This window comes from Myotis davidii, unplaced genomic scaffold (assembly GCF_000327345.1).
Source record: "Myotis davidii unplaced genomic scaffold, ASM32734v1 scaffold512, whole genome shotgun sequence".
NCBI lineage: Eukaryota > Metazoa > Chordata > Mammalia > Chiroptera > Vespertilionidae > Myotis > Myotis davidii.
In genome coordinates, this window is record NW_006284323.1 from 1,658,818 (window position 1) to 1,682,902 (window position 24,085).

The window sequence follows — 24,085 nt, forward strand, 5'->3', positions numbered from 1 at the left end:
CGCTTCCCCAGTGGAGGCGCGGGAGCCGGCTGGAGCCCCGGGTGGGCGTCACCGTGGTCGTGGGCACAGGCGCCGGCGATGCCTGCCTCGTAGGGGCTCTCATCGGGTCGCCCCCGCAGGAAGCTTGCGTGGAAGTGCGCCGCGTATGAACCTGCTGACCTTGAGAGCTAGCATCTCCCACCAGAGGGTCTCATCACGGAGGACCACCTGAGAGTGAATTGGCGTGAACGGGGCCCCAGAGTCGCCCTGCTGGCACAGGTCGGGGTGCTTGCTCCGATCACGTGCCTGGTGGCCTCTGCTTGTCCACTGCTGCTCACTGACAAAACCTCCACTTTCAGTAGCATCCAGCTAAATGGGCAGTTAACTTACTTTCTCTAATATTAATTTTAATTTCATGTTTCTTAGGCTTAGTTTTCCTGCAGGAATATTACAAGTCCATTAATTAGAAAAGGCACCACCTTTTTTAAAAGATTTTTTTTAAAAAGTACAGATTTTAGAGAGAGAGAGAAAAAACATTGATTTGTTCACTTATGCATTCATTGCTTGATTCTTGTCTGTGCTCTGACGGGAGATTGAACCCACGACCTTGGAGTATCAGGATGATGCTCTAACCAACTGAGCCCGGGCCAGAAAACTCACTTCACTTTTAGTCAAAAGCCAGAAAGTTAATGTAATAAATGCCCAACTGTAGACACTAATTCTAAAGAAAGAGTCTGCTAGACAAGCTAAATAGAACATCATATTGTTTGATATACTTCAAATGTTAATTTTCAAATAAAATTTTAATTTCTTCAAAGTTGAATTTATGCACATGACCCCAACTAATTTATGAAATGTTTGAGGAGTATGTGTAAGAAATAATTTTGCATTACGCTAATAAAAACAAAAATTATTTCAAAATTACCAGCTCTATTACCAGTTGTTACAGTTTCACTAATTTTAAGAGTACTCTTAGTCTCAAAGGAAGAAGCTTGCACCTAAAAATTTTCTCCTACAAGTATTTAAAACTTTCAAAAATGGCTTTCACGTAAGGCAGGACGCAGCAGTGATTGTAAGTCTTTTAAAGGGCCTGGGGTTTTAGGGTCCCCTGTGTTTAGGCTGGGCGAGCGCACATGTTTAGCCCAAGAAGATCAATACAAAGCTATGCAGCAAAGCCTGAGCTATTAGCTAGGTTTTCCTGTTCACCGAGTACTGTACCATGTGCCAAAAGCAATCTGTACCTATATCTCTAGCTGCCTCTGGGACATACACAGTGGCATCTCCGCTTTAAGCCGTGTGACTGGGCTTTCGCCCTCATCATTTCACTATAAGGCACTTGACTGCTAAATCCAGCAGAAACTTGTCGTTCCTTCAGTCGGCCTCTTTGATTCATGAGTCTCTGTACCAATTCATTTTTCAAATCTACTTGCTTAGTGACGCCTCAATCCCCTGGATTTTCTCCCTCTTCTCTGACCCTGGTTCTTGGCCTTCTGTGTTGGCCCCTCTGCCTGTGTCCAGCCTCACTCTTTGGGTTTCCCCAGGTTCTGCTGTGGCCCTTTTGTTACACTCATCCGATGCAGTCGCAGCCATCCCTGGGACATTAGCCCAGCCGGCTGAGCTAGGGGACTTGGACACCATCTTTGCTCCTCTTTTTCTCCAGTGTTCCCCCGATCACCAAGTCTGGTCCATCAACCTCCTGAATGTTTCTTTGATAACCATTTTCCACCACAACAACCTCCTAACTACTCCCCCAGCCTCTAGGTCAGTGATGGCGAACCTGTGACACGTGTGTCAGAGGTGACACGCAAACTCATTTTTTTGGTTGATTTTTCTTTGTTAAATGGCATTTAAATATATAAAATAAATATCAAAAATATAAATCTTTGTTTTACTATGGTTGCAAATATCAAAAAATTTCTATCTGTGACATGGCACCAGAGTTAAGTTAGGGTTTTTCAAAATGCTGACATGCCGAGCTCAAAAGCTTTGCCATCACTGCTCTAGGTCTTTTGTAATCTACCCTCATATTGCAGTTAGTGTTGTGGTTTTTTTTTTTTTAAAGTAAAAGGTATGCCCTTCCCTAGCTCAAGTTTTTGATGGCTCTCAGTTACCCTATGGAGGTAGCAGGGTAGATTTGCCTATCTATATATGTAAAAGCCTGGACCGAACGACAGAATGACCGGTTGCTATGATGCAAAGTGACCGCCAGGGGGCAGTGCTCAATGCAGGAGCTGCCCCTGGTAGTCTGTGTGCTCCCACAGCCAACTTCCCAAAGCTGGCCAACCTCCTGTGGTCCCTTCCCCTGGCCGCCCTGATCACCCAGATCAGGACTGAGCGAGATGGCCCTATTGGCCCAATTGCCGGCCAGGGCGAGGAACCCCACTGGTGCATGAATTCATGCACCGGGCCTCTAGTTACTTATAAGGTGCTAAGAGTGGAGGTCACTAACTTATGGGCTCAACTCTAAGTGGTGTATGTAAAGTGGGAACTTGGGGCAGGAATCTTAAGCTCAGGTTCTTACCTAAATAAATGTCTGGACTCTGGGTGTGAGCAGGGTTGTCATATAGTAAAAATACGAGGTCAAAACTCAAAATCACTGTTTTGTCCTCCCAGCCTGCCGGTACCTTCTCATCCCTCTCTCTTGCTCAGAGCCCAGCACTCTGCCTGACCTATGTTAGGAACGCCACATGTTTTTATGAGTATATTTTCCATACACGGATGCATCCGAACAGGATCGCTACCATCATATGTGTATATTTATACACAGGTCCCAACATTTATATAGCCAGCTTCTTGTTAGCCCCACCTGGATAACCCACACTGCTCACGGAGCAAACCCACAGCTACACTTCCTGTCTGCATTCTCTCTTTCCTTTACCTGTTCTTCCTTCCCAGGCTCTGTCCTACTGAACGGGGCTGCCACCTACCTCATTACCCTAGCCAGGAACTTGATGGTTATTTTAGAGACCTCTCTCAACTTCTGTATCCAGCTGTCACTAAGTCCTATCAACCTATCTCTTAAATAATGGCCCCTTAAATCTGTCCTCACTAGCCCTCCTGCTGTTCTTGGCCTCCATGGTCTCTGGCCAATCACTGTAGCCCCTCCACCAAGTTCTTGCTTTGGTTTTGCTCCTTCCCTTCCCAGCAGTCAATCTGCTTTCAGTCAAATTATCTTTCCAAATGCAGAGCTGATGTCTGCTGGGGTGGCCTCAACCTGCGGTTGAGATGGCTTCTCTCTGCTCCTCCCCTTCACCCATTTTGGCCACGTATGGCTGGGACAGGCACTGACTCAGATGCCCTGTTCCTACTCAGTCTTCTGGCAGATCTGATCGCTCTTCCAAGCACCAGCCCAAGCCTCCTGCCTCTGTGCTTTGTCGCTCTGCCATTCATCCATCACCGGCTGCTCGCAGGCCAGCCTCTGCACTAGCTTGTGGGCTCCTTAGTGCAGAGGCCGTGACTGTTAACCTGAGTATTCCCAGAGCTGTGGGCCCGTTGCTAGGGCTGTCCCCGGTGGCCAGTTCCCTGATGCTGTGGTACTGGTGATACTATAAAACCTAGTGTGTTTGCATTTCCTGTGCCAAACAAACACAGCCCTTTCATAAATTAGGGGAGGAAGGTCTCTATGGGTTACAAGCCTAAGCCTCCACATTTTTGGAAGTGGAAATTTTTCATCATCTGCCATTCTCTTAACCATGTGTTTCATTTTGAACATGCATCCCGATGTCCACATTTGCCCCACCTATAGGTTGGGAAGTTGCCCCTTTAAAAAATTAGATTGGGGTAGAGAATGATATATTACTTGTTAAAATATTTTATTTTATTGTTGATTTTTAGAGAGAGAGAAAAACATTGAAGTGAGAGTGAAACATCTGTTGGCTGCCTCCTGCTTGCCCCCTATCATGGATCAAACCCACAAGCTGGCCTGTGCCCTGACCAGCAATCTAAGGAGCAACCGTTTTTATTGCTGGTGTCACAAGTGACCCCAATCTTGGTGGCTTAAAACAGCATGACTTATTCTTTTATAGCTCTGACGGCCAGAGGCCCAGCATCAGTATCACTGGGCTGGAATCAAGTTGCTAGCAGGACCCTCTCCCTCTGGAGGCTCCAGGGGACAAGCCATCCCTGCCTCTTTCAGATTCTAGTGCAGTGATGGCGAACCTTTTGAGCTCGGCGTGTCAGCATTTTGAAAAACCCTAACTTAACTCTGGTGCTGTGTCACATATAGAAATTTTTTGATATTTGCAACCATAGTAAAACAAAGACTTATATTTTTGATATTTATTGTATATATTTAAATGCCATTTAACAAAGAAAAATCAACCAAAAAAATGAGTTTGCGTGTCACCTCTGACACGTGTGTCATAGGTTCGCCATCACTGTTCTAGTGGCTGCCAGCAGTGCTTAGCTTGTGGCCACATCACTCCAACTTCTGCCTCTGTGGTCACGTTGCCTTCTCACTGAGTGCCATCTCTTCCTTCTGTCTCTCTTATAAGGACATTTGGGATGGCATTTAGCCACCACCCCCGCTCCAAAAATCAAAGATAATCTTCCCGATCTCAAAATCTGTAACTTAATCACATCTGCAAAGACCCCTTTTTCATACAAGGTCATGTTACGGGTTCCAGGGATTAGGACCTGGTATCTTTGGAGGTGAATATTCAACCCACTACAGGTGAGATAGGTTTCCTGTGTGCATGTTCTCAGTGTGGGAAGGCATATGATAAAAGAGAGAACGAGAGAGCGCGCGCGAGAGAGAGAGAAAGAGAGAGAGAGAGGAACTGGACTGGAGAGTGGTGACATGGGAACTGGACTGGAAAGTGTGACATGCTAGATTGCCGTGTGCATGGTTTATGACTGTCACCTTTATTGTGAACACAATGCTCAATTATGAAATGCTCAATCAGGCTGGACCTGAAGGGGCCATGGCTCTGTCTTCAGCATGGTTGGTATTGGGTCGGGCTAAGTGTCAGTCTCACTGGGGTTGTCTTTATACGTTACCGTAAAAAGAAAGAGGGATACTAAGATGAAGTGCCTCCCCAGCCAGAAGCACTGGTCTGCTGTGCGCTTCCCTTTCTTAGAAGGGCCCGATTGCCTCTTGCTGTCTCTGCTCCCTACCTTGGTCCTTTAAGATCAAGGACACTACAAAGTCCTCCAGTTCAGACTGAGAGCAACTGAATTGCATCAACACCTCCAAACCAGTTTCTAGCAACCCTTTGCCTTGAGCAAGATTGGAGGACTCTTGTGTGTGTATGCAAGCGTGTATGTTTGTAACAGCAGTAGTAATTCTGGGTATTTGATTCTGGACTGTAAATAGGACTATGGGCTTAGATGGGGTTGCTTCTGTAATAATCCATAAGTTGCTATCAAGAAAGGAGGTGAGGAATACAATTTTTTTAAAATGTGCACCATGGGATTTCTTGTGTAAAGAAAGACAGATCCCACCTTCCCAAGGCTGAGAGATGGGGTGAAGATTGACAGCTACTGTTGAACAAGCATCTGCCCTCAACTGTGATTCGATCCACACAGCCACTCTACTCTTGAGGAATAATAAATCCCATTTTACATACCAGAAAAGCGAGGCTCATTAAGGCTAGGAGGTGGAGAACGGGGATTGGAACCAGGTCTGGCAGCGAAATCCATGCCCTTTTAAATAAGCTGCTCTGAAAGTATTTCCGATGTGTTGGGTGGCATTTGCTCCCTGGTTACCCCTTTATCTTCTCTCCCTCCTAATTGGAAGGGGGAACCCAGAGCACAGAGCTCTGGGTAGAAGCTTTGGGAAGGGAGCAGGCATGGGCAGATGGGGATTAGCTACTAGAAGGAAGCCAGAAGCAGAGGATTCATACCCCACAGCCTGTCCGGTGACTGAGTTGCAGATGAGCTACTATAAAGAGTGAGGTGTGGCCCTTTCAGTGTGCTCCGTGGTTGAGCGTCGACCTCTGAACCAGGAGGTCACGGTTTGATTCCCGGTCAGGGTACATGCCTGGGTTTCGGTGATGCTCGGGTTTTGGCTCGATCCCCAGTGTGAGGCATGCGGGAGGCAGCCGATTAATGATTCCCTCTCATCATTGATGTTTCTAGCTTTCTCCCTTTCTCTCTAAAATCAGTAAAAAAGAAAAAGAAAAAGAATATAAGGATCCTAAGATTCGTTAAAATAATTTTTTAAAAAAAGAGTCAGGTGCGTGGGATAAGGTCCAGGTCTGTTTCTTGCCCATTCAACCTTATGATTTACGTACCTGATATGGCCTAGGCCAGGGGTGGGCAATCCCTGGCACTCGTGCCGAACATGGCACACCAGTAACTTTTGCTGGCACTCAAAACCCTCTCTTATAATCTTCCATTTACAATTTTTTTCTTAATATCGATTTTTTTAAATTTTTCAGATAAATTCAGTGTAGGTGCATCTTAGATAAATAAATAATTTTACATAACAAGTTATCTTAAAGACCATAGACATGATTGACGAGAGAGGGGAAGAGCAATTTCTATGCCTCTGCCTTAACTCTCCCTGCCTTCCTAAAAATAAATGTATTTTTTATCCATATACTGTGTTTTTGTCGCTCGAATGAATTTTATTATTTCTTCAAGGTTCTTCACAACGTACTCCTTAAGAGATATCAAGTAGGTGTAACATGTTCTCAAAAAATTAGGGTTGGTACACAGAAGAATTTTGAGTCAGAGACTTTGCTGGTTTTGGCACGCACTCACAAAAAGGTTGCCCTCCCCTGGCCTAGGCTTTGGGGTGGAAAATGAGTACTGTCCTCAAGGGACTGCCATTCTCTTCAGGGAAACAGACATGAACCATCGTCCAAGTGATCATTACGAGACTTGTGTGTGCTCAGGACTGAGACACGAGGGGAGGAGGTTTTGTGGCCTGGTGGCCACGTCAGCCTCAGTCCACCCAGTGCCATCCAGGGAGCTCTGGAGTCCATCAGTGCAATGGCCACACACCAGGGGATCCAGCTTGGTCCCTGACATAGGCTGTGCTGGTTCCAGAACAGGCAAGAGGGAGCTGACCACAGTCGCCCTGGATTTCTAGACCGAAACACCAGATTGTGGGAGAAAGTGATGAACTCACCACAGAGCCTTGGTCTGGGCAGCCCTTTCCAAACAGCTGTCCCCCCAAGCAAAATGAGTTGTTTCTTATCACGACATTTCAGAAGAGCTGAAAGCGCTTGTCCCATGTGGATTTTAAGCCTCATGTGGTTTTATGCACATAACAAAAGATGGCTCAAAATACTGACTAAATTTATCTGATCCTGAAACTATTCTTAAAAGACCAGAGAGGTGACTGTTTTTTCTTTTTTCCTTTCCTTTTTTTTTTAAAAAAAAAAATTTTGTCGACTTTAGAGCATTACCCCATCTCTTTTAGTAAGAACCCGTTGTCCTCGTCCAGATCATGAGTCACCTACTGAAAAAAGAAATGAACATGCATTCAGATCTCATTTTAAGAGGACTTTCTGTTACTTAATCAGCTCCAAGGTTTATGTGAGGATTTGGCATATTTTCTGCTGTTAAACTTGACACATTTAAACATCAATATTTCCCCCCAAATTTATATTAAAATAATGATTTTAGAACTCGACTGGATAAAACATTCTAGAACTGGGTCAAATGACTTAATCTGCTTTCTCCATTACTGAGCAGCCCCCTAACCCCCACCCCCCACCTAGGTTCCACCCACCATGTGACTCAGTTGATTTGATGCACTGTCTGGTTCCGTGATATCTGTGAAATTACTACCTCAAAATAGATAGCCTGTTCCTTTTATGCTTTTTTTTTTCAAAAGGTTGGCAAATTATTGTCAATGTTCCCACACTTTGAAAAGTGACAGGTGGTGCTGACCCATGACCAAGAACTCCAATGTCATCTGAGCTTTGACCAAGTTACATATTTAATTCTGAACTTGATGGCATATCATTTGCTATAAGAAGTCTAGAATTTTCAAATAATGGTGGAGATATTCCCAAGAATTTCTGACTTATAAAAATCAAGTAAATTTAAAAAAATGACATGTTTGGAGTACATGCCGGGGAGGTAAGGGTGGAAAACATGTTTGGCCATCCCTCCAAAATCGGATTTCCTTTTCAGATTCAGTTCCCCTTTGTTAAAATAAAAACATTCAAATCTGTAAATAATTTTTGTGAATTTATTTGAGACAAACTGTCCACATATGCTGGGAAGCAGAACCTCAATGAATTGAGATAATGCTCCGGAGAATGGCGGGTTACATCTGTATTTATACACTGCAATCAAAGGAAGGGACATAGGTGGGTTACATGAAATCCATTGGTGATAGACTGGAGAAGCCCAGAGAAAGCAAAGGGGGGGAGGGGCGGGAGGAGGGAGAACCCCTGGGATTGGATAAAAAGTGATAGACACATACTTAGGTGGGTGCAGGAACAATTAACATGATAATAATGAAGGAATTTGTGGTATTTGCCCTGGGGCCCAGCACATTAGGTTGTGCCCCAAGGAGTCCAGAAAAAGGGAAGTTACAAATTACTTAGACATTTCAAGGCTATGTTATTATAGATGCAAAAAGACAGATAGGCTCAGTTAAGGTAAAGGTTGACCTTGTCAGTGAAGATACCAGCCTGGGATGTACCTACCCACCATAACTGCTTTTAGTCAAAGTTTAATTTCAGACCATCCTTTGTGGTTATGTTAGGTCTCTAAGTTTGCAAGACCACCATGCAGGCCTCCCCTGTGCTTGTCAGGTCAGCATGTAGCCCCTTTCAGTCAATGGGTTGGAGCCCATTTCATCAAGATGCCATTCTTATCAGGGTAGTATTACCTGATAAGCAGTGTTATCAGCAGTGGAACCATTATTCTAAAAGTAAGCACTGGGCTCGTTCCCTGGGATTGAATTAACACACCAGAATTCTGTAATAAAAGTAAAATCCTCTCCTAATGCTGCAAGAAAGTGGCCCTCACTGCTTTCGTTGCCCTTTACTGGCCTAGAAAGTGAGTGGCCCATCTTGGGCTCAGGTGCCAAAAAATTTAAGTGGCCACCAAGACAGTTATACTATAATACAAATTCTTGTTCTATGCCATTTTACCTGTACTCATTTCTCTAGTATCACAGGCTGGGCCATTAAACAACAGAACTTTATTCTCTTCCAGTTCTAGAGGCAGAAGTGCAGAATCCCAGTGTTGGCAGGGCCCTGGGTTCTGGGTGAGAATCCTTCCTGCCTCTTTCAGCTTCTGTGGGAGCCAGCGCTCCTTGACTTATGGCTGCATCACTCCAACCTTCACTTCTGTATTCACACGGCCTTCTTCCTGTGTCTCCTCTGTGTCTTCATATAAGGGCACCAGTCATTAGATTTGAGACCACCCTACTCCAGTCTGACCTCATCTAAACTTGTCCAAATCAGGGTGCTCCCCATATCCTTGTCCCCGTACCCAGGAGGGAGACATGCGTGAATTGAATTTCTGTTTGTGTGTTGCTTGTGGCTGGACCTGTTGGAGCTTCCATGCTTCTCCACCCCTGTTCTGGGTGTGAAGGACAGTGTTCTCAACAATGTTCTTTGGACACACTCACTGATGGTGGGTACCATGCCCACAGTGACCCAGGGTATTATTGACAAAATTCAAAATCTTTGTGAAGGGAATAAAAGCCAATGTCATGTGAATAATCAGGTGCTAGCCACTTCATATGAACAATAATAAATACAGTGCATTACTCAGGGTTCTCCAGAGGAATAGAACCAGCAGGGTGTGTGTGTGTGTGTGTGTGTGTGTGTGTGTGTGTAGCACCTGGAACTGCCAAACCCAACTGGTGGGGATGTGAAATAGTTCAGCCACTTTGGAAGAGAGCTGGGCCTATCCTCATGTAGTTAAACATATGCTATCCTCCATGACCCAACAATGTCATTCTTAGACTGACATTCCCCAAGAGAAATGGCCAGCAGCTTTATCACCTAAACCTGAGAACAACACAAATGGCCGTTAACTGGTGCCCGATACAGCAACAGTGTCATGTCCGTACAATGGAACACTCCTCCTCAGTAATAAACAATTACAGGAGAGTGGATGACCTCAAAAGCATCACGCTGCGTGAAAGAAGCCAGACACGAAGGCTACATCCTGTATGACTATTTGTATGACATTCTGGTAAAGGCAAAACTATAGGGATATAAGTCAGGGGCGCTGAGAGTGGGGGAGGTGACTGATCGCAAAGGGACACAGGAACTTCTGGGGGTAATATCTTGACTGTGGTGTGATGACGTGACTGTCAACAATTCCAGAATGGCACACCCAAGAGGGGTGAGTTTTACCACAGGCACATTTATTCAATAAATCCGTCTTAGAGAGAAAAATATCAAGAATTCCAAAGGTCTGAAAGCTCACCTTCCCACGGTCCTAGTGTCTTCTGAAATCTTGCTGTGCTCCCCTCAACAGCCCAGAGGACAGAACTGCAGAATAATCCCTCCTGACTCTTTAATTAATTTTGGGTTTGGGGTTTGGTGCATAACCCACGCAATCTCTACAAGTTAGAGGCAATCAATCCCTGCTGGCTTCCCCAGGGACGGTCCCTCCAACTCTTCGCTGATGCTTTAGTATAGGCACTTAATTTAAATAATTTTGGCAGGCGTTGTGGTGGAGACTGGTTTTCTTTGCGACGTTTCTATTAGCAGAAATGTGGACGGTGAAATCAGTCTGTAGTTTTGGTGAATGTTTGTGAGGTGAGGAGTCCAACACTATGATGTTTAGACACCTTGAAATAAAATGTTAGGTGGAAAACGGCATCGTTTGGGAGCCCAGGTTTAATACTGAGTCCTAAGAACATGGGAAATTGGGGTTGGTTATGATCCTGTGCGGCAGGCGGGTGCTTTGCCCCTGCGTCTCCCCTGGTGGGCTTGCTCCTTAGCCCACACTCTTCTCAAGTGCCCTGGCCCAGTCCCATGTGGGAGAAGTGCCCGTGCAGTGCCACCGTCGGCAGCAACGTGAGAAACCAGGATGCCAGGCCCTGGTGTTCTGCCCAGAGCTTTGAGCCTGGCTGCTTAAGGACAGGACAGAATCTCTGGGGAAGACTAAGCCGTGGGGTACAAGCCAGGAGGTGTCCCCCACTGCTGCATGCTGTTTGAGTTGAGTTGAAATATTTTGACAGATTGCCCTGGTATTGGCTAATGGACTTCCTCCGGTCTCTACACCCGCCTCCCTCTTCTTCAGTTACTGGGTCTATGGAGTGATCATGAACTCCAAACACATAGGTGACGTCATTTTATACTTTTGCAGGTTGAGATGTCCTCGATGGCCTTCTCTGTCCTGAGCTTATGTTTCCAGATCCGATGAATGCACTGAGTTTGAGGGTGTGCAGTGCATGACTGCCGGGATTATTTTTGTCTTTTTAGTCATCGTTAAACATCTTTTACCATTTTAACTGTGCAGGCTTTAAAAAAAACAACAACCCTTTTTCCATATAATAATCGTCTGAGCTCAGAAAAGCCAGTGTTGTTACTCATTGTCACCAAAACCCAGATGGTATTTTCATTCTGAGCTCAAATTGGCTTCTCGCTTCTTTCTAGGCCTGGACGCGCCTTAAAATTTCCATTTATTGGGTCAAGCTGTTCTTTAATCAACCAGAAAGTGCCGGGAACATGTGATTCTTAGTCTCTTTCGAACTGAGATAGATACAGATTTTTTTTAAAAGCACGTGTAAGTTTATGTATCTTTTAAGATGAGAAAAGAAAGGTGTCCTCTTCTAAAACTCCCACGCTAGATAACGTTTCAGAAATTACCGTTTGCCGACGGCTGAGGCCAATGGGAGAGGGGCTGTGTCCTAGCCCTCCCTGTAGCTGAGGTGGGGTAGCACCCCCGTGGGGACAGGGCCACGTGCGACTCGTGGATTAGAAGGGCACAGTTGAATCGCATAGACTGGCTAGCAAATCAGTTCCTCTTGGTTCCCAAGAAAAAGTCATGGGCCTCTGGAGATGGAAAAGTAGCTGGAGGTCATCAAGTTCAGTGTGTCCCCTTTCCAGATGGGGAGCCCTGAGCACACAGCCCAGGGGCGCGTCGGAGTCAGAACTCAGACCTTGGACGCGGGGGGCTCTTGGCTCCAAGGGTTGGGAAGCCTGGAGAGAGCCCTCTGCCTGTCTCTAGTCTCATGGGACTGGAGTCAGTGGGGCAGGTTAAAGCCTGCGCATGGGAAGCTGAACTCAGATGTAGGAGCCGCGGTGCCCGGCCCCCAGGGCTGGGGCAACCTTGTGCTGCGGTGGTGTTTTCTTCCCAGCGCTGGATTCTTTGCAGACGCCGCTCCCGGCGCCACGGGCCCCAAGTCGCAGAGTGGAGAACATTCTCCCTTCCCTACATGCGGTGCCCATCCACTTCCTTCCCAGTATTTGCAACGCATGGAACAGCAGCGATTCCAGGCTGCCAGCCTCTGGTTCCAGGCCTCCAGGACCCGCACAGCTGTGCCATGTCCCTCTTCCTGCAAACTCGAGGCCCACCAGTGGGCTGGCTCTGCATGCGGAACGCACACAAGATGCAGTCAAACCGCGCAGACCCGGGGCAGGGCTGGTTTGAACGTCTTAAGAGGAAGCTGAAACTCAAGATCGGGAGGAAATGGATTTCAAGATACCTGGTTCAAAATGGGGGTTTCTACATCCATCTAGGAAAATGGCAGATTCGCTAAAATAAGTTATTTTTCTAGAAACACAAAAAGCCTGGTAGTGGCACATAGTCACCTTTTGAAGCATTGAAGCTGTTTATCGCAACTTCCAGGAGCCAGTCACTCGAGACAGATGTTAATGTACCTCTGAGCTGGTGAAAAGGCAGCGAGTAGAGGGAATGTTTTGTGGAAATTGGACGTATAGTTCCATTCAATTATTAGCGCTGCCTTAAATAGAGAATGATAGTCGTCAGACTCCAAGGGGTATTATGGGCTGGCTCTGTTCCCCTCAAAGTCATATGTTGAGGCCTAATTCCCTGTACCTCAGAATGTGGCTGTATTTGGAGACTGGGCCTTTAAAGAGGCGATAAGTAGAAACAAGGTCATTAGAATGGACCCTAATCCAATCTGACTGGGTCCTGAGAGAAAAGATCAGGACACAGGGACACATGGGGGGACAACCACCTGAAGAGGCAGAAGGAGGGGTGGGGGTGTCTTCAAGCCAAGGAGACAGGCCTCAGGAGAAACCAGCCCCGCTGACACCTCGATCTGGGACTTCCAGCCTCTAGACCGTGAGGACGTAAATCTCTGTGGCTTGGCCACCCAGTCTGTAATATTTTGTTATGGAAGCTTGAGCTGACTAATACCAGAGGGAAGTGTTTCATTCCCAGGGGGGCAGGATATGGTGCAGTTTTAGGCACGATTCCTACCAATCGCCCAGTGAGAGAACAGGAGAAGTAATACGCCGATTTCAGTGGGATTGAGTCCAAGTAAAGAAAGCATAGGTGAGAATTTTACTCTACTCTGCTGGAAAGGTTTTGCTCCAAGGATTTTTTTTCTTCAAATCTTCATCTGAGGATATGTTTATTGATTTTAGAGAGGAAGTGGGTGGGGGGAGAGAGAGAGAGAGAGAGAGATCAAGAGAGATCAATGTCTGTCTCCACTACACATCCCCATGGGGTATTGAAACGAAAACCTAGATATGCGTCCTGACCTGGAATCAAACCTGCAAGCCTTTGGTGTCCAGGAAGATGCTCCAACAAACCAAGCCACCCGGCCAGGGCCCAAGGATTTTTAATGACTGTGTTTGGGTGTGGGCATCGGAGCAGCAACTTACATCATGACATTTTGATAGGCGTTATGAAACTGATCCTTGAGTTTACAGACGCGAGCACTGGTGAATGGCCAAATTTCGTGGCAGGATTCGGCGAGAGCACAGCCCTCGAGATGTCAGTCCCACAGCCACAGCACTGCCCAGGCCCGCAATGACTGCCATCCACCCCCCGAGCCTCCTGCAGGCCCCTGAGCTGGTGGTTGGTGGTGACGTGGGCTGGATGGACTCACCCCATCCAGGGTCCTCAGGGCCAGGGACATGAGTGCATGGTCAGGCCTCTCAGAAGAGTGGACCTGCTGAAAACACTTACATTGGATTTGAGCTGACGCACAGGCCACCGGTGGCAGGAACTGGGTCCCCCGTGTCCTTGGATCATACACTAAGCAGGGCGATGCTGGTCATAATTTCCCAGAGATGAATGCCTGGGGTGCTTCACAAGACCTGGGTGCTCCCTGCCGTCCTGTTGGGGAGACAGAGAAGGGGCAGCAATGGCACCACCCCAGAGCGTGTTTCAGTGCAAAGAGCAGACACAATTAATTCTCGGTGAGAACGCTGAGCGCAAGGAACAGCCGCAGCACGCTTCTCGCGAGCCAAGAGGTGGGAACAGCCCTGCTGGCACGGCTCAGTGGATGAGTGTCGACCTATGAACCAGGAGGTCACGGTTCAGTTCTCAATCAGGGCACATGCCTGGGTTTCAGGCTTCATCCCCAGGGTGGGGCGTGCAGGAGGCAGCCAATCAATGATTCTCTCTCATCATTGATGTTTCTAGCTCTCTCTCCCCCTCTCCCTTCCTCTCTGAAATCAATAAATTTTTTTAAAAAAGGTGGAAATAACCCACATGCCCATTGACAGACAAGTGGGAAAATGAAGCGTGTTCTCTCCGTACAGTGGAATATTATTCAGCCATAAAAAGGAACACAATGCCGACACCTGCAGCAACATAGGTGGACCTTGAAAACAGTCTGTTACGTGAAAGAAGTGAAATACAGAGGCCACATGTGTATGATCCCTTTTACATGAAATGTTCGGAAGAGGCAAATCCACAGAGACTGAATGTAGGTCAGTGGTCACCCAGGGCTGGGGGGTGGGAAGGCCTTGGGAGGATTGGGGAGGTGATCGCTAAAAGGTTTCTTTTTGGGTTGATGAAATTGTTCTAAACATGATTGTGGTAATGACTGTACAACGCTGTGAATATACTAAAAAGATGGAATCTTAACGCATTAAATGGGCAAATTACATGGGAGTCACCGTAAAGCTGTTACAACAAAAAGAAGCAAGAAACACAAGTGGGCCGACTTGGGTGACCTGTGCGGGGTCAACTGACGTCGGAGCCCTCCTCCTGGCTGCCAGCACAGCCCTCCTGCCCCCTGTGCTCCATCTTTGAGCTCGGTGGCCTCCCAGGGAAATCCCTGTGCTGTCATTTCATCTGGAGAGAGCCGGCCTTGATGCAACAGCTCTTCCTGGTGGAAATGGTGGCACAGAGGCCCCGAGGCCCTGGGCGCAGATCAAAGGTCTGTGAGCAGACTAGGCTCTTGGGGATTGTGCAACTGAATACACGAGTGACAGGAATACAAACATGCAACATTTCAGCATCAAGGTTTGACATTCCACCAAGTCTCATCATTTTTAAAAAGTTTCTTTTTTATTGATCTGAGACAAAGGAAAGGAGGGAGAGGGCAGGAGGGGGAGAGAGAGAGAGAGAGAGAGAGAGAGAGAGAGAGAGAGAGGGATATGCTGCTGACCACCTGCTTGGTACCAGAGGGAGGGAGAGAGAGACATCAATTTGTTGTTCCACTTATTTCTGCATTCTTGGTTGTTTCCTGTATGTGCCCTGACCAGGGATCGAACCTGCAACCTTTGCGTATCCGGACGACTCTCTAACCAACTTGGCCAGGACCACAAGTTTAATCTTGAACTGACGGTCAGTCTGTCAACCCCGGCCATTGGCATGAAGCTCATTCTTTCCATGTGGAGTCACGCCTTTTGGATGGTAGAGAATGGAAACAAACGCGGCAGCTCTCAGTGCTGGTAGGATTCTAAAGCCCCACTCCAAGGCGATAAGGGTGTGTGTGTTATGTCCATTTAGTTGGAAAATCAATAAGGGAACATTGTCACAGGGTCCAATCTATTTCTCGTGGTCTTTGGGTAATAACAGGGCATCTGGAACCAGTTCTTCTGATGTTAAAAAACTTGTTTCTAAATTAATTTGCCCTAAATAATCAATGCAGGCTGCCTGTTGCCATCCAATCTGCATGCGGTGGTGGTGGTGGTGGGGACCCAATCCGATCGGCAAGGATGGATCTGGGGTGGGGTGACCTTCCTAATGCATTGAGGCCCCATCAGGAGGCTGTGGCTGCACCAGACGTCAGCTGTGATCTTCCTGCCGAGAACTGACTCTTCCCCTCACCACAGTCGGCTGGGTGAGATCTGAAAGGGTGAGACGCGGAAGCTGTGGAGGCAGAAAGCAGGTGGCCGCAGGCGTCCATGCATGCTCCCACCTTCAGACTCTCAAGACCCGTGGATCCCAGTGTCCTTGCTTTTACCGCCTCCCCACCCTCACCCCCACCCCCGTGCCACCTTGGGAAATCCCCCTTTCCCGCGATCTGTGTCACAGCAGCTAAGTCCAGCGTTCCCTGGAGTCGGCCAAGCTGTGCTGGGTCAGCCTCGTAGAGGGGAGGGCTGAGAATTCAAAGTCAGCTTTGTTAGCTTTGAAAATGGACGTTTTCAAGTGCAGCCAACTCCTCTTCGATGTTGGAGTCCGGCCGAGAGTAGAGATTTGTGTTTGAATGCGGGCATTCCCCCGGTAGCCTAGGCTACGGTGGCCCCAATTTGTCCTCCAGAACCACCCGAGAGGGAGGCGGGGAAGGTGTTTGCCCAGCTAGTGACACGGAGACACAGGGCAGTGTGACCTGGTTTGGAAGCTGGTGGGGGAGACTGATGAGTGAATGCATAGCACCGCGGGTTTCCGTAAGGCTCAGACGTGGCCCTTTCCACAGGGAAGGAGGAAAAAACAAACAAACAAACAGGTAAGTGAGCCAAAAAATAGCAAGTGAAATGGGAGGTGTTTGCTTCCTGTGATTACGTCTAAAGCCCATTCCCGCCCCAGCTTCCCTAAGGATTCACAGGTGGCTCCATTATCCAGGTCCCTGGACTTGCCAGGTGACTTGTAGGTGTGGGGACCCTTTTATTCCGACCCCACAGCAGCCCCCATGCCCACTTTGCCTAATCCGCACGAGGCCAGCTGCCCAGCATGTCTGGGAGCTTATCTTGGGAGTTTCCTGCTCATCGCCTGGAACTGAGGCTGACCTCCGCTCAGCGTCCGCCGTCTCCCTGCCGGGGACAGGACGGGTGGCTCCGGAAGACACATCTGCTTCCTTGACTCAGCATCCCTTCAGGACAAAGATCAGCATGGATGACTTGTCTTCTCTGTGTCCCACGGGCAAAGGGAAAAACCAGGCCATTCAGCAGATTTCGGTGCGAGACGGGAGAGCGTAGCCTTTACAACTTGTTTTTGAAACAATAAGGCAGAAACTGGCAACTGACTTTTCCATGTTTATCAGAAGCTCCGTGGAATCTTTAATAGCAGCATTTATTCAAAATCTGTGTCAGGGAAAAAACGTATTTGGCTTACCAGCGGCTGCGCTGGAGGAGGGAGGAGAATTCTGGGAAACCAAACCTGGGTTTCAGCATCTCTAGTCCAAACAGTTGGGAGCCATTGGTTTTCCACGTCTGCGGGGAGCTGGGTGACCTCATCGTGCTCAGTCCAGTGTGGCTGCCCTGTGGGATGGGCTCTATGTGGTGAGGGGAGGGGGGGAGGGGCGGGGGAGGAGGCATTCTCACCACTTCTTATCCATCCGAAAGGTACCTCTTGCATATCGTAGAATTTAGAAGATAAGTAAAGCAATACCAAGATACACTACTAGGCCTTAGCAACTTGACTGTGGCCGAGTGAAATTTATTTTAAGATCCTGAGGTCATCGCCACCGTATTTCATTTGTCTGAGCAACGCGCCCGTCCTGAAGCCGGAGACGCCCCACTCCAGCTTTAGGTCATTACCACACGGCTCAGACACAAGCCAGGTGTGAGGTCACCGGCGGGCGGCTGCCAAGGGCAGATTTGTATCAGATCCGCCACCCCGGCTACAGGAGTGCACTTTTTGATCCCGCGCCATGCAGGGTGCTGGGCTGTGAGGAGCTGAGGTCCAAGGGAGCAGAGAGCTCACGGCGCCGCCTCGCCCCTGCTGCCATGTGAGGACACAGTGAGAAGACGGCTGTCCAGGAACCGAACGAAGCAATGTCACCAGACATCGGATCTGCCAGAGCCTTGGACTTTCCAGCCATCAGACTGTGGAAATAAGTTTCTCTTGTTTATAAGTCAGTCTGTGGTATTCTGTTGGAGCAGTCCCAAGACAAGACAAGACACTGTATATATATATATCCTTTCATATGACTATGTACACATGTATATATAATTTTTTTCTATGTATACATCTTTTCATATACATAATGTCTATGTATATATTTTCATTACACATGTGCTACATTCTCTTATGGCACCAGAACACAGTTATCAAAATCAGGAAACAACATAACTCATCTAATCCACTGTCCCTGTTTAAATATAGTGCCCCTTTTAAACATTAAAAACATGTAGGTCTCGTTAACATTTATTTTTTATTTTATTATTTTTTAAAATATATTTTTATTGATTTTAGAGAGGCAGGGAGAGGGAGAGAGAGATAGAAACATCAATGATGAGAGAGAATCATTGATCAGCTGCCTCCTACTGGGGATTGAGCCTGCAACCCGGGCATATGTCCTTGACTGGAATCAAACCAGGACCCTTCAGTCCACAGGCCAACGCTCTATTCACTGAGCCAGCAAACCAGCTAGGGTAGTCTGGTTAACGTTTATTGTGACTATCTGAGACTGTTTTGTTACCACCTCCACCATCAGTAGATTTGAACAAATAGAAAATGGTGGTAGATTTTGCTCAGGACCAGGATGGCTTGAAATGGGGCATCTTCAGGGGACACCCTCCTGGGGGGTCAGTGCTGCTGGCGTGGCCCATTGTCATTGTCCTCACAGGTTCCTTCCCTGGGATGAGTAAGGGAGGCTCTCATTGCCCTTCCCATTCCACTGAGAAGGTCTGCAAGATTTGAAAAACATTCAAATAATGACTTGTCCAGAGATGACTTCCTCTGGGGGACAGAGGGACACCTTTCTTGGGGGAGGGGGAGATGTAGCCACTGATGATGAGTGAAAATGGAGTCATACAAGCGAGCTGCATGTTTATGTCGTCTACAGCAAATCCGATGCCCCCTCTGGCTGCTCTTCCGGTTCAGAATCCTCCCCAGGATCACACGTTGCACTTAGCTGTCAGGATCACAGGATGTGGAGTGGAAGTGTTCCTTTCACTTTCTTCAGTAAAGTATGGACAGGAGCCAATGGCAGAAGCATTGCTTTCACTGAAATACCTGGAATCCGCAAATCCTTTCCATCAATCAGCAGACAAAATTAAATTCCACAAAACCGCCCAGGGCGCCTCCCGGGGCTGACAGCGGGGAGCACGGGTGTGGGGCCCGTCTCCAGGCTGCCGTTTGAAGCACTGTGGGCCTGACCCCACCTGTCCGGAGTCTGTTATTTGGATGGAAGCACCTTGTTCTGTTCTTAAACCTGGTGTCAGGAGCTGTTTTTGTGTTCAAAGGCAGATTTCTAGCCATGTTCTTTGCCCGTGAATTTAATTATAAAATTTCCCCCTAGCCATGAAGGAACGAAAGGCTCCCAGCTGAATTAAAGCAGTGCGTTGCCAGGTTTCAGCTGGATCAGCCTGTCTCTCCATAACTGAGTAATAAATAATGCTTTGTCCCGAGCGGTCTCACCCCAACCTCAAAGCCCTTTGTGGTGGCTTTATCTCCCAGGGCCTGTGTGGTGCAGATAAGGGGCGGGAGATGTGATGATGAGATTGCTCTTGGCCACACTCTCCAGGTCTCAAGCCAGCAAGGCATTTAGACCAGCGCCTCCTGACCAATGCAGGCTAAGACCTCCTGTGCCCCAGCCTCCAGCAGGTGAGACGTGCTGAGAACCATGAGCAAAAGGAAGGTATGTTTTAGCCAGCCTTTCACCTAAAATAATAATAATAACAACTTACCATTGATAACATTTTTTTGCCTAACAGCAAAAGGTCCAAGACATTTCATGGGTGACTAGAAGGCATTACAAATTAAGTAAACACGGCCTGGGTCACACATTTGATTTTTCAACATGGAGTGTTGAAGGTGGTCTTGCCTTCTTAAATGTGCTTTAATAGTGATAATAAAAACAAACATTTCTGGAAAAGCTGTACTTACCTGCAGGAGAGGAAGATGAAGCTCACAGTGTATAGAAAGCTTGTCCGAGGTGACTCAGTGGTAAGGGGTGGAGCCAGGCTCTTTCAGAAGTCAGCTCAGGGGTCAGCAGCTCAGAGGTCACCAGCTCAGAGGTTTCCACCTTATAGAGGTCACCATTCCAGAGGTTACACCTTTTGAGGTCACTACCTTAGAGGTCACCATCTTGGAGGTCATCAACCAAGAGGTCACCACAGTGGGGCCTGTCCCAGAGAGCCGTCAGGAAGGCCTGTGGACAGAAGTCAGCTTCAGCATGACCTCTCAGGGAGCTGGCGAGTGGCTGCATGGCCTCCTGCAAGCAGACCTGATTTGCAGGTGCTGTCACTTTATTCATTAACAGCTGATGCCTCCAGAAAGCCACTCCCTGGAGCAGCAATCGGTCGCCAGGCGGTGGTCCGTGGACCACTGGTGGTCCGTGAGGTCCGAAAGGTTGGCGACCACTCCCTGGAGAGCACATTTTTGTAAAAAGCATCGGATTCCTTTTGGAGTCAGGATAAGAGGATGGAATCAGCTGATGTGAGTTTGCATCCTCATTTTCTATCAGGAAATGAGCATCGACACCTTCTTCTCTCAACTTTTGCAGCTGCTTTAAGGATACTCAATGCCGAAGTTATAAAAGCAGGATTTTAACAGGCGCCCAGTCAACACGACAAAGTCCCCCATAAGAGGAGATGGAGGCCTTCTGCGACTGCGGAGAGCCATCTGTGTCCGTGATCCTCGGAGCAAGGGCTTCCCAGGAGCCAGCTTTCCCTCCTTATTTATTATGAAAAATTTTAAACGCACGGAAAAGTTGGGAAAACGGTGAAGGTGAACACCCTGGATTCTCCGGTTAACATTTTCTATATTCATTTCATCACGTCTCTGCCCATCTATTTACCCTGCATCCTTCAACCCCTGTTTTCTGGTTTCTGATGAATTTCAAAGTCACTGCAGACATCAGTGCCTTTCGCCCTAAATCGTTCACCACCGTAACATCACCTAGACTTCAACATTTGTCTATGCCAGGACCACATGCAAATACAAATATTGTATTTGTTCCCATTTTGTTTTTTTACTTCAAAATAAGATATGTGCAGTGTGCATAGGAATTTGTTCATAGTTTTTTTTTAAACTATAGTCCGGCCCTCCAACGGTCTGAGGGACAGTGAACTGGCCCCTGTTTAAAAAGTTTGAGGACCCCTGGTCTATGCTGTTCTGTTTTTCAAGGTAAAATTTAGATACAGTGAAAAGCACAAATGTTAAGCATATACCCACTGGGTTGGGACGAATGTGTAAACTTGCATTAAGGTGCAGAACGCCACCAGAACTCCAGAAAGTTCCCTAACGCTCCTTCCCAGCAGAACCCCTGCTCCTTTTGCAGAATCAACCGGGCTCTGGGTTCCTCCACCACAGAGAAGCTTAGCCCCCTCTAGAATGTTCTACAAAGGCCGTCACAGAGTGTGTACTCAGTTGTTCTGGCTTCTTCCATTCAGCATACTGTTTTTCTGAGGCACCCATGCTGTTCATGATTCAGCGATAATTTCTTTTTGTTACTGAGTAGTGACCCATTGTAAGAACATAGTACAATTAGTTTACCCACCCCCTCTGCCTTTTAATGAACCTGTAGGTTTTGGGTTATTATTAATACAGCTGCTGCGAACATTCAAGAATACATCTTTTCGCCTGTCCAGCATGGCTCAGTGGTTGAGCTTTGACCTATGAACCAGGAGGTCATGATTCGATTCCTGGTCAGCACATGCCCATGTTGTGGACTCCATCCACCATGGGGGGCATACAGGAGGCAGCCGATCAATGATTTTCATCATTAATGTTTCCATCTCTTTTTCCTTCTCCTTTCCTCTCTAAATCAATAAAAAAATATTTTAAAGAAGAATACATCTTTTTGTAGACATATATTTTCACTTGGGTAAATGTCTAGGATTGGAATTGTTGGGTTTAGGATAGGTGTGTGTACAGTTTTATAAGAATCTTCCAGACCATTTTCCATTTCATACTTCTGCCAATAATGTTGTGAGATTCATGTCCTGGTCAGCATTGTGTGGCTTGTTTTCTTTAAATGTTGGCCACTTGGGAGAGCTACTTCATTAGCCTTTCAAAAAGACCAAGGCCATACTCTGTTTTGTCTTCACCCATTTCTTCTGTGTTTTTTTTTTTTCTTAAATATATTTTTATTGATTTCAGAGAGGGAAAGTGAGGGAGAGAGATAAGAAACATCAATGATGAGAAAGAATCATTCATCAGCTGCCTCCTGCACACCCTACACTGGGCATGTGCCCTGTCGGGGAATCGAACCGTGACCTCTTGGTTCATAGGTCAACGCTCAAACACTGAGCCACGCGGGCCGGGCTCGTCTTCATCTGTCTTTGAAGGCCTGCGAAAATTTATCTAAATCCATAGCTCAAGAGCCAAAACTGTATAGAACCTGAAATGGACCTTTACCGCGGCTGAGATCCCCTGGCTGGCACTTCTCCGCTTGACCTTTCGGGTGTCATCTCTCCCACTGTTTCCAGGACAGGGTCAGGGCCCAGGTGTTCACATCGTGGTGTGAACGAGTTTGTCACTGGCTCACTTCTCTCCAGCGGAGGCCTGCCAGCGCTTTGGGCAGAATTCCCTTAATTCTCCACTTGACATAAAAGGAAACTGAGTCAAGTCTTGGTGTTGCTAAGCAGCCAGGTGGAGGCTTGAGCCCAGGCTTCTCCCGCTGACCGTGTAGCCTCCAAGCAGGAGCTATGTGGCTGGCGTGTGGAAGGCGTGGGCTCAGGCGGAGCCCTCATCCTGTGTTCACGCTGGTCCTGCTGGCCCCCTGCCCTCTTGCATTTTCTGTGGCTCTGACCCCAAAGGCTTCCAGATCTAATGATTTTGGAGGCAGTCTGCGAACGTCTCGGCCCATGGATCAATCTACTCCTGCTGCCCACAGTGAGGCTCAGCTTGTCCACAGCCGCACAGGCCTGCCTTCACAATGCTCCAGCTCACAGGACTTTACATGGCTTTTGGTCTGCTTGAATACTCCCGGTGTCAGGGAGCTCATTAGCACACCAGGCACTCTTACTGCGCAGCTGGAATTATGAGAAACCTTTCTTATTGAGCAGAAGTGACCTGGGGGTACCACCAGTCATCATTCCTTGTTCTAATTTTCAGCTTTCCACCGAATTAACATGTGCTCCTTCCCCACGACAGACCTTCGAACACTTGCCCTCAGGCATCACGCCTGCCTTTGGTCTTCTCCAAGAGGACTCTTCTTGGGTACGGCGCCAGGCCTGCTCTGCCCGTGCCCCGCCCCCTCCAGGTGCATCCACGGCCCATCAATGCTTTCACCTCCGGCACAGACGTCAACTAATTAGTGGAAGGGCCTGCAGACGCAGGAAAATCTGACTTTCAGCTGGTCTTAGCCAGATGGAGTGGGCAAGCAGGGTAGAGTGGGTGTCCAGGGCAGAGTGGGGGACGGTGTGATCAGCAGCAGAAGCTGGGCCTGACCTTGCTGTGCCCTCACCCTGCATCACGTCTGCATGTGGGCAGGTCTGGCTCCTGGGTATGTAATACATGGTGGGGGAAGCAAGGGTGTGTGAGCCTGGACAGGCATGAAGCTGCCTGAGAGGGGGGAGTGAGACTGCAGTGTCTGCCTCACAGCCCTGCCTGGGGTGCTCTGGAGCCATCCTGGACTGCCCAGCGGCACGGGGTAGAGCAATCCTGAACGAGCGGGAAGTCCCATCACCGGAAACTTCCTGTGCGTGGGGAACGCAGGGCGAGGGGGCAGTGCAGTGTGGGGAGGGCCTTGCTCTCCTGCCTTTCCCTAATCTCTGGGGTTTCAGGTCACAAGTGGGAGGGTCTCACGCAGGCTCCTGGCTGCAGAGATAAGGCACAAGGGCAAAGTCTCAGATGTCCTCCCTGGAACTCCAAACATTGAGGCAGCAAAACATCTGCGGGTCCAAGGCCAGAGCTGGGCTTACTAACGGGATGCCTGGGGGATGGGGGAGGCAGTGTGGGGGGTAGAGGGAAA

General features: G+C 47.9%; 1 long non-coding RNA gene across 1 annotated transcript in view; it reads left to right on the plus strand.

Moving 5' to 3' along the window:
* The window catches only part of LOC107184350, a 20,227-nt gene extending 2,095 nt beyond the window's left edge, over window positions 1-18,132 (plus strand). Inside the window, exons 2-3 of the long non-coding RNA XR_001515161.1 lie at window positions 17,595-17,598; window positions 18,122-18,132. This is a non-coding gene — a long non-coding RNA (uncharacterized LOC107184350). The remainder of the gene's footprint in view (window positions 1-17,594; window positions 17,599-18,121) is intronic.
* Window positions 18,133-24,085: the final 5,953 nt, after the last annotated feature.